Below are 13,275 nucleotides of genomic sequence, written 5' to 3' on the forward strand. Positions count from 1 at the left end.
AGAGGAGGAAGAAGACATGTTGGTTTTCTTTCAAGCCATACCCTAATGGGGAGACCAATTAAGAAAAAAGTATTTTTCATACGAGTTGAATTACAGTTTCAATATTAATAATTTGTCGTATAATTTCTTTAGAATAAAAAATTAAAGACCAAGAGACACTTGACACTAGGATTGTATATCTGAACAAATATTTCTCATTTATCTGTGTATTCCTCTCCAGATCTAGCACAGTGCCTTCCTGATAGAAGGTATGTTCTGAAATTTCATATTAAATGGAAATGACTTGAATGAGTAAATTCCTAGTCTTAATTGTTGCTTCTAATTTTTTGAAAGTGTGAATTTACTCTGTAGACTGAGCATACAGCTATGGAGCTTGTTTTAATGAACTAAAACTTACAGCCTCTGACACTCATTTAAGGATCTGCAGGATAATTATTACATTTTGTGGTATTAAAAACCCACTTATCTATATGCTTTTCTTAAATGGGACCAGGTACTTTCTTAGACAGTTGAGACAGGGAACAAGGGTAAGAAATGGGGGAATGGACCTGTGATTCTATTGTAATTAAGGAATTACTTATAAGGAAACTTCCTTTGCTCAGGAAAATGAGCATTTTCTTTGTATCTTACATAATTAGAGAGCTGCCTAGAAAACTTAGTGATTAAGGGATTTGTTCAGTGACATACCCGGTATATGTTGGGATTATAGATTACACATGAAACAGTCCGTGACATCACAAATAATAAATTGCTTCATAAAGTACCCTAGTCCAGTTTCACCTCACAATGAGACTACCATAACTGCCTCTGATATAGTTGCCTCTTTTTCCTCTTTTTCTCATTGCCAAGTCAGATTGTTTTTCCTAAGCCACTTCCATCACAAAATATTAGGGTGGATCTTAGAGATTGTTTAGTCCAATCCTTTGAATTCACAGATGAGGATACTACAACCCAGAGGTGGAGTTATCTGACCAAATTCACATAGTTAATTAGTGACAGAACAGAGACCAGAAAGTAGATATTTGGACCCTGGAACCATGTTTTTTTAATATGCCAATCTCACCCCATATATAATTTCTCTGTTCAAAACCATTGTTGACTTTATATTAACAGATAAAGTCTATCAATCTATGATCTAGGTGAAAATCATATAAAGAGTAGTAACATGAGAAATCATCAGACCAGCTCTCTGGTTACAGTTTAGCTATTTTGTTACACTAAATGTATCTAGCCTTCTGTTCTGTCAATCTGAAAAGTCAAGTGTTTGATTCTGTGAAACCCTTTCCAAATCAAAAAATATTCAGAAATTCTATAGTATTTTTATAAAGTTGAATCCAAACTAAAACTGAAGTGTTATACCTTTCTGCACGTTGCCTTGTTAACTCTTCTCTAGCAACAAAGCATCAATGAGAAGTTTTGTTTGTTGATGTAGAAAGAGGCAAGATTCTGACTGCAAAGTGCTCCTGTGTGGCATGTGCCATCAGTGCTCCAACCAAGATTCTGGGAGGAGGAGAAGGGACTAAAGAGTACAAATCTTGAAGATTGTGGGAAGATGGCAGAAGAGATCGGAAAATCCCAAGGTTTCCAGATTTTCCCCACAAATGAGTTAAAACAATGCCTTAGAATGAAAATAGAATGGTTAAAAATAAACAAGAGTCAGGTCAGAATAGTGGTTCTCCTGGGACAATCAGAGAAAATCTGAAGAAAAAATTGAGGATAAGGTTTTGTCTTTATACTTCCAGGCTAGTTCCATTTAAAAAACAAGCAGCAAGCTCTGGGTTTAGCTGGGATGGGAGGAAGGCTTGGTCTCAGTCACAGGAATTTAACCTCTACCACTGTGAGGGGCATTAGACATCTGAGTCAAGGAAGATTGAGTGAAACTCTGCTGACATGGAATGCTAGACCAACTGTGCTGTGAAATGTGGGCTAGGCAAGAACAAACCATCACACTCCTGGTGAGTGCAGAAGCTGTGGGGCAGGGATGTTCCAAACTCTGGGTCCTTATAAGAGTCTGGAGGTCTTAGTTGCAGTTCCAGGCCAGTGGAGAGAACTGAAGGAGAATCTGAGGCCAGAGGCACCATTCCTGATGCGCCAGGACTAGAGGTAATTACAAAAAATAAGATACTACAATAAAAAAAAAAATGAACAGATACAGGATAAAAAATCCAACCATAGAGAGTTACTAAGGGAATAGAGAAGACTGGGGTTTATCTTCATAGGAGGACAGTGAAGTAAAGAAACCCTTTTCTACCTCAAAGAGTGACATCGAATGCTTCCCTGCCCCAAAAGAACTCAAACAAGTACTTTAAAAATAAAACGACAGACTGAGGAAAAGCTAAAAAAAAAAAAAAAGAATCCAAGAAAAACAAGAAGATTATGAAAAGAAAACCAGCAATTAGAAAAGGAGAACCAGAATCTTAAGGAAGAAAATGACTCCTCAAAAACCAAAAGAGGGCAAGGGGAGGCCAACAAAATTATATCAGATCAAGATATAATAAAACAAAATGAAAAAATAGAAGAGTATGTAAAATATTTCATAAGAAAAAAACAACTAATCTAGAGAACAGATCAAGAAAAGAAAACATAAGCATAATTAGACTACCTAAAAGCTATGATCAAAAAAAAAAACTAGATACAATAATATAAGAAATAATTAAAGAAAATTTTCCTGAGGCATTAGAAGATGAGGGGAAAGAAGAAATAGAAAAATAATCCACACAAGACCTTGCAGTGGTGACACTAAAAACCACATGTCCTGGAACACTACATATAAAAGAGCAAAAAAACTGGGGTTCGAACCAAAAATATACCCAACAAAGTTAAGAATAATCCTGAATGAAAAAAAGGACATTTAATTAATTGTCAGACTTTTAGGATTTTGTTGATTAAAAAAAAAACAACTGAACTCAATAGAAGATTTAACATACAAGAGCTAAGAGAAATATAAGGTACCTACCAAAGACTAATTATAAGGGACTCAATAAGGACAGACTATTTACCTTTATAGGAGGAAATGTAAAACATGGCTAAGATTGTTATTAGTAATTAGGTAATTATTAGGAAAGATTGGGGTAGACCTGAGTATGACATGATTTTTTAAAAAACAAAAATCATTTGGGAACAATTAAAAAGAGTAATAGTCTTATACAAGTGTGGTGTGAGAGGAAGAACTGAAAGAGAATATTTAGAGGGGAAAGGAGGTCTGGCAGTTCTAGAAAGCTACTTTCATCAGGAATGGGTTCAAGAGGGAACAATACATATACATATATACACATATAATAGTGCAAAAGTCTTCTAATTCAGAAAGATATAAAATTCTAGGAGGACAGGAAGTGGGTAGAGAATAAGAGAGAGATCTTTAGAAGGCAGTGTGATGGAATAAGTTAAAGTGGAATAATGAAGGGTGTTGAGTTTAATGGGGATTAGAGGATAAGGGAGGGGTCATTGAAGGAGGGCAGGTTAACTAATAGGAGGACAAGGTAGTAGATAGAAGTAAAGTAGAGGAGATAGAAGGGATAGGAAATAAGAGATACACACAAAAACAAAATAATGATCAGGAGCAGAATTTGTTCAGGAAAAAGGAGCATGATCTTGGAAAAAGTAAAGGTTAAATAGATTTAATCAAAAGAGAAAAATAGGGAAATTGCACTATGTGTCAGCCATATTCACCAAATTGTTTTGGACTATTTAAAATTAGACAGTGTAAGGTTGGAATATTCTATAGTTTAGGAAATTACAAGATGGTGGGCTTGGAAAAAGAAGGAAAGACTTTGGCTTATGAAGGAAAAGGCTATCCACTCTCAGAGAAACAGGACAAATAAGTATAGTATGGGCGTACTTAGATACATATCAATGTCTTTATCTATATGGTAGTATAATTTTCTTTAAATTAAATTTTGTTTATTTTCTATTCACATCATTCATTTCCACAAGATTTTGAGTTACAAATATTATCCCCATCTTTCCCCTGCCCACCACCCCAAACCTTGATACCACTGTATACCCCCTCCCTCAATTTGCTCTCTCCTATATCCTCCCCAATCCCCTCTCTGACTTTCCAGTAGGGCAAAATAGATCTCCATACCCCAGTGCCTGCATATCTTATTTCCCAGTTGCATGTAAAAAATAATAATATATATTTTTAAACATTTGATTTTAAAACTTTGAATTCCAGATTCTTTCCTTTCTTCCCTCATCCCACCCTTACTGGGAAGATAACAATTCAATATAGGTTGTACATGTGTAGCTACACAAAACATTTCCATAATGGATATATTAGGGAAGACTGACTACATTTCCCTCCATCCTGTCCCACCCCCCACTTATTCTATTCTGTACTTTGACCCTGTCCCTTTTCAAAAGTGTGTGCTTCTAATTTCCCTCTCCCCCAACATGCCCTCCCCTCCATTATCCCCCCTCTCATCCTTTTCCCCCCTACTCTCCAGTAGGGAAAGATACCCTATTTAGTGTGTATATCATTCCCCCAAAGCCAAATTCAATGAGAGTAAGGTTGACCCATTCCCTTTTACCTTCCTGTTCTTCCCCTCCATTGTAACAGTTTTCCCTTGCCTCTTCTATATGAGATAATTTACCCCATTCTTTCTCTCCCCATCTCCTCTCATTATATTCCTCTCTCACCTCTCAATTTCACTATTCAAGTATCATCCCTTCCATTCAATTGATCCTGTACCCTCTGTCTATGTATACCTACACACATACACATATATTAGTATGATTATAGATATCTACATGTATATATATATATGATTACAAATATCTGAGTATATGTATGTATAAGTATATATATGAGTGTGTGTATGTATGTGTGAGTTGGAAAGAAAGAGAGTATGTATATGTCTATAGGTGTGTTTATGTATGTATGTATATGTGTATGTGTATGTGTGCATTCACACTTAATTTTAGCCTTTGGTGGGGGGGGAGGAAGGAGGAAAAAGAACAAAGTAAAAAGTGCATAGCTAAATAAAAATGTAAACTTACAAGGAGCAAAAATGGACAATTCTCAAAATAATATCTTGTATTTCTTATGTAGGCTTTCTTTTCTTTGTTTTAGGTAACATTATTTTATTTTATTATTAATTAATTTGTTTTAGTCTTCAACATTCCTTTCCACAAGATTATAAGTTCCAAATTTTCTCACCATCTCTCCCCTCCTGCACCCCAAGATGGTAGGTATTCTGATTGCCCCTTGCCCCTATCTGCCCTCCTCTCTCTCACCCTCCTCCCTCTCCATCTCACTTTCTTGTAGGGCAAGATAGATTTCTATACTCCATTGCCTGTACATCTTTTTTCCCCAGTTGTATGTAAAAACAATTTTTAACATTTGTTTTTAAAATTTTGAGTTCCAAATTCTCTCCCTTCTTCCCTCCCCACCCACCCTCTTTGAGAAGGCAAGAACTTCAATACAGATTATACACTTGTAGTTATGCAAAACTCTTCCATAATAGTCTTGTTGTAAAAGACTAACTATAGGGAGAAGCCAATATGGCAGCGTAGAAGCAGGAAAGTTCCATGTATTCCACCCATAACCACCTCAAATACCTATAAAAAATGATTTTAAACAAACTTTATGGCTACAGAACCCATAAAGTGACAGAGAGAAACAAATCTTCTGCTGAAGGCAGCCAAGCAAGCCGAAAGGAAGAATCCATTGCAGTGCTCTGGGAGCAGAGCCCAGCCCTGCAAAATCCCACAGCTTTAGCCTCAGGGCGGTCCAACCAGCTGTGGCTAAAGTGGACTTCAGGAGAATGGATCACCTGCAGCTGTGGCAGTTTCCAGAATTATCAAACCACAAATGCCAAAGACAAAGTGGGAGGTTAGTTTAGACTTTGGGAACAGGGGATCCAGGAGTGCAGTCCAGCCTCTGCTCCCTGGAGGGAGAAGCAGCTGAGGTTTGGTGGCCATGGAAGCATGGCTGCTTTAGAGCTCCTGTCCTACAGATTGTAGGGGGACCAAGTGACTGTTATGAGGAGTAATCATTCTTGTTTTAACCTGCTTGGATCTGGATTGGTGTCTAGGGTGGAGGTCCTGGGTTTTGTGACCAGGTACCAGAGCCAGGGGTACCTCAGAGAGGGGACCCAACTAATAGCTCCAACAACTGTGAAAACCCCAGCAATTTGTGACAAAGCTCTCCTCTCTGGAAGCAGAGTTCCACTGTGGCAAAAAGCTCAAAAGTCAAGTAATTGAGTGGTAAAATGAGCAAGCAAAGGAAGCAAAGCAAGCTCAGCACTCCGACTTTAGATTGATATTTTGCGGACAAAAAGGATCAAAGCATGGAACAGAAGGAAGACAATGAAGTCAGAACTCTTCTACCAAAAGCTTCCAAGAAACATATGAACTGGTTAGAGGCCATAGAGGAGATTAAGAAGTATTTTGAAAACCAAATAAGAGAAGTGGAGGAAAAATTGGGAAGAGAAATGAGAATGATACAAGAAAATCATGAAAAGAGAGTCAACAATCTGACTGAAGAAAATAACTTAAAAAATAGACTAACTTAAATGGCAAAGAGGCTCAAAAAGGCAATGAGAAGAATTTATGATGAGATTAGTTTATGATCAGAAACTAATCTCCATTTGTCAAGATAGACTTTTTGATTGACTAAATGAATGTACTGCTCAGGGGTGGAGTAGCACTTGAAAATTAATGAATCACACTTGGTGAATGCTGTATTTTGATTTTTATCTGTTCTGTGAATGTTTTGCCTTAATTTGTCACTGAATAAAATAGAAAGTTACTATGCTGGTATTCTGAACCTTGGAAGTTGCCTCTGCTTGGCATCACAATAATAAAGTTGATGTTTAGGCCTTTTGTTATCTTGGCTTTCTGGTAGTCCAATAATTCTTAAATTATCTCTCCTGGATGTATTTTTCAGGTCAATGATTTTTCCAATAAGATATTTCATTTTGTCTTCTGTTTTTTTTTATTTTTTTAGTTCTGTTATATAATTTCTTGATTTCTCAGAAAACCATTAACTTCCATTTGCTGCATTCGAATTTTTAAGGAATTATTTTCTTTAGTTAGTTTTTGGAACTTCTTTTCCATTTGGTCAATTCTACTTTTTAAGGCATTATTTTCTTCATTAGCTTTTTGAACCTCTTTGCCATTTGGATTAGTCAATTTTTTAATGTGTTATTTTCTTCAGCATTTTTTTGAGTCTCCTTTAGCAAGCTGTTGACCCATTTTTCATGATTTTCTTGCATCACTCCCATTTCTGTTCCCCATTTTTCCTCTGCTTCTCTACTTGATTTTTATTATCCTTTTTGAGCTGTTCCATTACCTGTGACTAATTCATATTTTTCTTGGAGGCTTTTGATGTAGGAGTTTTTATTTTGTTGTCTTCCTCTCATTCAGTGTTTTAATCTTCCTTGTCACCAAAGTAAGATTCTATAGTCTGAGGGTTTTTTATGCTGTTTGTTCATTTTCCTAGCCAAATATTTGACTTTCTAACTCTTTGTTAAAGTAGGACTCTTCTTCCAGTGTGTAGAGTGTCCTGTCCCAAACTTCAAGTATTTTGTGTAGCTATTTTTAGAGATATTTCTAGGATCCTGTAACTTTCAGTTCTTCCAAGGTAGTGTGATCAAAGGAGAGGTGTTTACACCTTTCCTGGTATGTGTTCTGCTCTGTGAGTGACCATAAGCACTCTTTTCTCCCTTGGAACTTTGAGGAGGATTCCCACTACATTGTAACAAAAACAGCACCCCACCAGTGCTCCTCACTCCAGGAATACTACCCAGAACTGTGACCCAGATCCAAGCAGGGAAAAGCAAGGGAATCCTGACTCAGTACCAGCATAGGGATCCCTGAAATTGCCCTCTGATCATCCACTCAATCCCCACACCCTCTTGTGGACTTGGAGTAGCCACTGCTGCTGCCACCACCACTGCCACTACCTCTGCTTCCCTGGGGCTGGGGTGAGACTGAACTCCTCTCTCCCCCAGGTCTGACAGGTTTCCCACTGACCTCCTCTGCTGTCTTTAGTGTTTGTGGGCCAAAAAGTCTGGGAAAAGCCATAGCTGCTAGTGATTCACTCCACTGAGTTGTGCCTTGATCTTTTCTATGCTGGCATAGCCCACACTATACTCTTCTTTGCTCCCCACCTGGTGCAATAGACCCTTCCTGTTGACCTTCCAGGCTGTCTTGGACTGGAGATTTGTTTCATTCTGTCATTTTTTTGGGTTATGCAGCTCTAGAATTTCTTTAGTGTCATTTTTACAGGTATTTTCAGGGGTTTGGGGAAGAGTTCAAGAAAGTCCCTGATTTTACTCTGCCAGCTTGGCTCTGCCCCTATATAGGCTTTCCTGAAATGGAAATTTGTTGCAGTATATTTTGAATCCTCTTACATTCGGCTCTGTACATGGCAATGCTCTTTGTCTTTTCTTATTTTGTATTTAAGTTTATACAATTTTTTTCTTTTCTTATTGTGTATTTAATTTTTAATATTTAAGTATAAAATTAAAAAAATTAAAAAGAGACTGCAATTCTTTGAGTGCAGACAAACCATCAAAGGTAGTACCTCAAGCTAGGACCCCAGTAAATTGGTATCAAGGCCAAACAATATATCAGTATCCCATCTAAGAGTATATGGAGGTCACTCTTAAGTAGGGGATGGGGAGATCCACAAGTATTGCACATTACATAAATTTTCAGACTTTTAGTAAGTCATGTTTATTTTTCTCTTTTTTTCTTTTTTTTCACTAAAATATTATGTTTTGCATGGGATGATTATCTTGGAGGGCAGGGAGATAGATGCTGGGGGAAATCATGGTGATGTAAACAACAAAAGACAAGAGTAAGGAAAAAAAATAAAAAGAGTATATGGACTAAACTGACCTGGCACAATCAAAAAAGGGGAACTTTTTATATATGCAGAAGATAATACATTGCATACTAAGAAGAAATATTAGGAATAAATAAATATCAATGAGCTTAACCAAGGAGAGAGTAACTATACACCAAATGCAATTACAGAAACAGGGGAAATGGCTTGGTCACCAAGACGACAGAAGTTTTTTGGGGAAAATTGATTAAAAAATAAAATAGAAGTGAAGCAAGAAGAACAAGAGTTTTGAAAAATTGTAAATATTACAAATGCAGACTCCCTGAAAATGGGACAAATAGGAAGAACTTAATGATTCTGAAGACAGCAATAAATCTTATAACAAAATCAAAAGATTGAAGAAGTAGAAAAAAAAGTAAGGTAATTACTATCACAAAAAATTACTTCAAAAACATAGTGAAAAAAGTTAATTTAACAATTACAAAACTCCCTGGAAACCATAACCAATAAAAAATTCAGATACAATATTTCAAGAAATTATAAATAAAACAAGAAAAAATACAATTATAGGTAAACTCCAATTAGTGCAAATATTGAATTCCACAGAATGATCACATTTATTAGAATTTGCACTACTCAAAATTTTAATTATGTAAAATATGTTAATTCGTGCCAACTCACTGGAAATATGCAGTGAGAATTTGAATAATATAACTACTTGATAGGATTCATTATTTGTACTGAGACCTAACTCTATCTTGATATCTTTATTAATACATGCAGAAAAATCTCTTGACTAATTCCAATACTCATCTGTTAAGAAAATTTAGAAAACATGAATAAATGGATATTTTCTTAACACAAGCTAGCATTATATATAAAAAGGATAAACTAGAAGCTTTTCCACTAAAATAAGTGGTAAAATAAGAATGTCTTTTATCATCACTATTATTTGATTCAATGCTAGGTATGCTAGCTATCAGAGGAAGAGAGGAAAAAATATGTTGATATATAAATTGGAAACAAAATTATCATTTTTTTGCAAATGATATAATATATTTAATAAAGTTAATTCTGTCAACTAAAATTAATTGAAAAAATTGCTAAATTCAGTAAAAATGGTAGGATATAAATAAAGCACACCTAATCATAAAAATTTCTCTGTTATTAGCAAAACACAGAAAAAGTTGACAGAAAGAAAAATTCCATTTAAAAACTAGAAAATAAATCAATTACTTGTGAGTCAATCTATCCAAACAAGTAGTAGATAGCTAATCTATACAAACATAAATAATCACTAGATGAATGTAACTATGAAACTCTCTTTTTAATAATACAGACCTAAATAATTGGAGAAATATTCATTGTACCTCAGTAGGTTGAACTAATATAATAAAAATGACAACATTACCTTGATTAATTTTTTTTTAACAAGGAATAGTTTTATAGACCAAGAAAAAGTACATTTATTTGGAGGAACAAAAGATCAAGTATTTCCAGAGTATAATGAAAAAAAAAGTTAAAAAAGAAGTATTAATAGAAATGAAACTATGCTACTAAGCAGTAATAATCAACATGATTTGGCACAGGTTAAAAAATAGAGAGGTTGATCAGTGGGAAAGATTAGGTAAATAACATAAAGAAGCAAACATACACAAGCCTAGTGTTCAATAATAAGATCTTAGATGATGGGGAAAGAATTCGTCATTCTTTTTTTTTTAATGCTGAAAAACCTGGAAATCATTTGGCAGAAACTACACTCAGATCATCATCACTCACCCTATACAAAAATAACTTGGTTTCAAGATTTTGATATAATAAGTCACATCATAGATAGAGGAGTAAGGAAGAAATTACATTCTGGTTGTATTGTGGAGGAACAGTTAATGACAAAGGACAGAGGAGATCATGGGAGACAAATTTGATAAAACTAGAACTCTTTTTGCAGAAACAAAATCAACACAGCCAAAATTACAAATTAAAGATAGGTATTTTCAGTAAATTCCTCTGATAAAGTTCACAGTATCAAGATTATATATATATATATATATATATGTATGTATGTATATAACTCATTGATTTGAATTAATGAGAACGAGTTGTTCACCAACTGATAAATGATGAAAGGATATGTACAGGAAGTTTTCAAAGGAACAAATTCAAGCTATTAATAGATATATGAAAAACATCATCCAGATTAAAATTCAAGCAACTCTGAAGTTCTACCTGAAGCCTATCATATGGGCAACAATGACAAAAAAGGGAAAATTGCAAATGTCAGGGGAACTTAAATTGGAAAAAGAACAGATATGAATGTATACCTGCATGTACACATGCATGTGTGTATGTGTGTGTTTGTGTATGTATCATTATTGGATAAGAACTGAGTTGGGGAATGGCTGAATAAATTATAATTGTGAATAAATATTGTTTTTCCTTAAAAATGACAAAAGGGAAAGTTTCAGAGAAATTTGGGAAATTTTATATGCATTGAAGTAGAGCAAAGAGAATAGAACCAGGAGGAGAAAATATTACATGCATAACAATAACAACTGATTTGATTTGAAAGACTTAAGAACTCTGAAGAGAAAGAGAAACTCAAAAAAGTAAATACATTTGAGCAATTAGAAGTGACCAAATGGTGAGGAAATGCCTACATCTCATGGGGTCATAGGATACATATCCCTTCAAAACCAGTTTTAAAAGTCTGAGAAAGCTAAGGAGACTTGGCAGAAGGTTAAACCATCAGACAAGGAGATGGATCATTTAGTTCTGTTTTGATTGGTAGATCAAAGAATACACTAAGGAAGAGATAAGGAGGAAGAAGGAAGAACTTATAATTTCTCAAAACCAGAGTATGATTGAAAAAGAATGTCTAAATCTGGAGGAAGAAGATGGGAGGAACTGGCATTACATGAACTTCATTCTTAGAACAGATTACACAGGGTTACATGCACACACACAGACACATGAAAAATTTGGTTAAAAGAATATATAAAATATGTGGTAATCCAATAACCAAGACATATACACAGGAATTATTTGAATATACCTGTGAAGTAATCTGTAAATTAAGATAGTCTCAAATAATTATAGCAGCAGTTATCAAACTATGGTCTCTCGGCATTTTTAAACTCAATTATTGATGATGTGCTGAAAGAGATTTTATTTTCATTCTCTGTCTCTCTCTCTGTCTCTGTCTCTCTCTGTCTCTCTGTCTCTTTCTCCTGTATCTGATTAAAAATCAGCATATCAATATATTTTTTGGAGGGGGGAGGTGAGGCAATCATCATTAAGTAAATTGCCCAAGGTCACACAGCGAGTAAGTGTCAAGTATCTGAGGCCAAATTTGAATTCAGGTCCTCCTGATTCCAGGGACAGTGTTCTATCTTTTTTTCTTTTCCTTTAATCTCTTTGGCATTGAGACCTTATAGTGGCATAGGTGGATCAAAGAATACAAAACATTTTATAGCCCTTTTGGTATAGTTCTAAATTATTCTCCAGAATGGTCAGACCAGTTCACAACTCCATCAACAGTGTGTTAATATATTTCTTTTTCCACATCCATTTCAGAATTTCTCATTTTCTTTTTACTTTCATGTTGTCCAATATAAGAGTATGAGGTACTACACAAGACTTGTTTTAATTTACATTTCTTTAATCAATAATGATTTACAGGATTGATTTTTAAATTGAGTATTGATAACTTTGATTTCTTCTTCTGAAAACTGCTTTTTCATATCCTTTCACTATTTATCAATTTGAAGAATGATGAGGCAGAGTCAATATAGTGTAGAAAAGTCAGGAATCTTCCTGAGCTCTCCCCAGCTTCTCTCAGAAATAATGTTAAATCATTCCTTTAAACAGATTCTGTAGTGACAGAATCTACAAAAAGACAGAATGAAATAATTTCTACTTTAAGATAACTTAGAAGGACTTCAGGAAAGGTCTGTCTCACTTGTATAAAAGGGGAGCACAGCCCAGCACAGACAGCATACAGGTGAGCCATCAGGGTATTCTTAGCCACAGCATAGATCAACAACTGAGACCTCTCATTCCTGGATCATCAGGTCATTTGCACAGCAGGACAGCTGTGAGACTTCCAGCAGCAGCTCCAAAGGAAAATTGCCATCCCCAGAACCCCTGACACAACAGGTCCAACTAGGTTGGGCAAGCCCAGTACAAAGCAAGCCACCAACATTTTTGGCCCTGGCACAGAAAGCCAGTGACCAGGCTCCTGGCCCCTAGCCCAAGAAGTTTGGAACAGTACCCCCTGTGCTCCAGGAGCATAGTTCAGATTTAAAAGTCACAAAATAGGCTAAAAAATGTGCAAAAATTGGAAAAAAACTGACCACAGAAAGCTACTGGGGTGACATGGAAGATCAAAACATAATCTCAAAAAAGGACAATGTCAAGATGGCTATAATATGATGTCTCAGAAGGGAATATAAATTCATCTCAAACCCAAAAAGCCTTCTTAG

Source organism: Petaurus breviceps, unplaced genomic scaffold (assembly GCF_028583685.1).
Source record: "Petaurus breviceps papuanus isolate PSGF00001 unplaced genomic scaffold, PetGlider_PUasm1.0 181, whole genome shotgun sequence".
Taxonomy (NCBI): domain Eukaryota; kingdom Metazoa; phylum Chordata; class Mammalia; order Diprotodontia; family Petauridae; genus Petaurus; species Petaurus breviceps.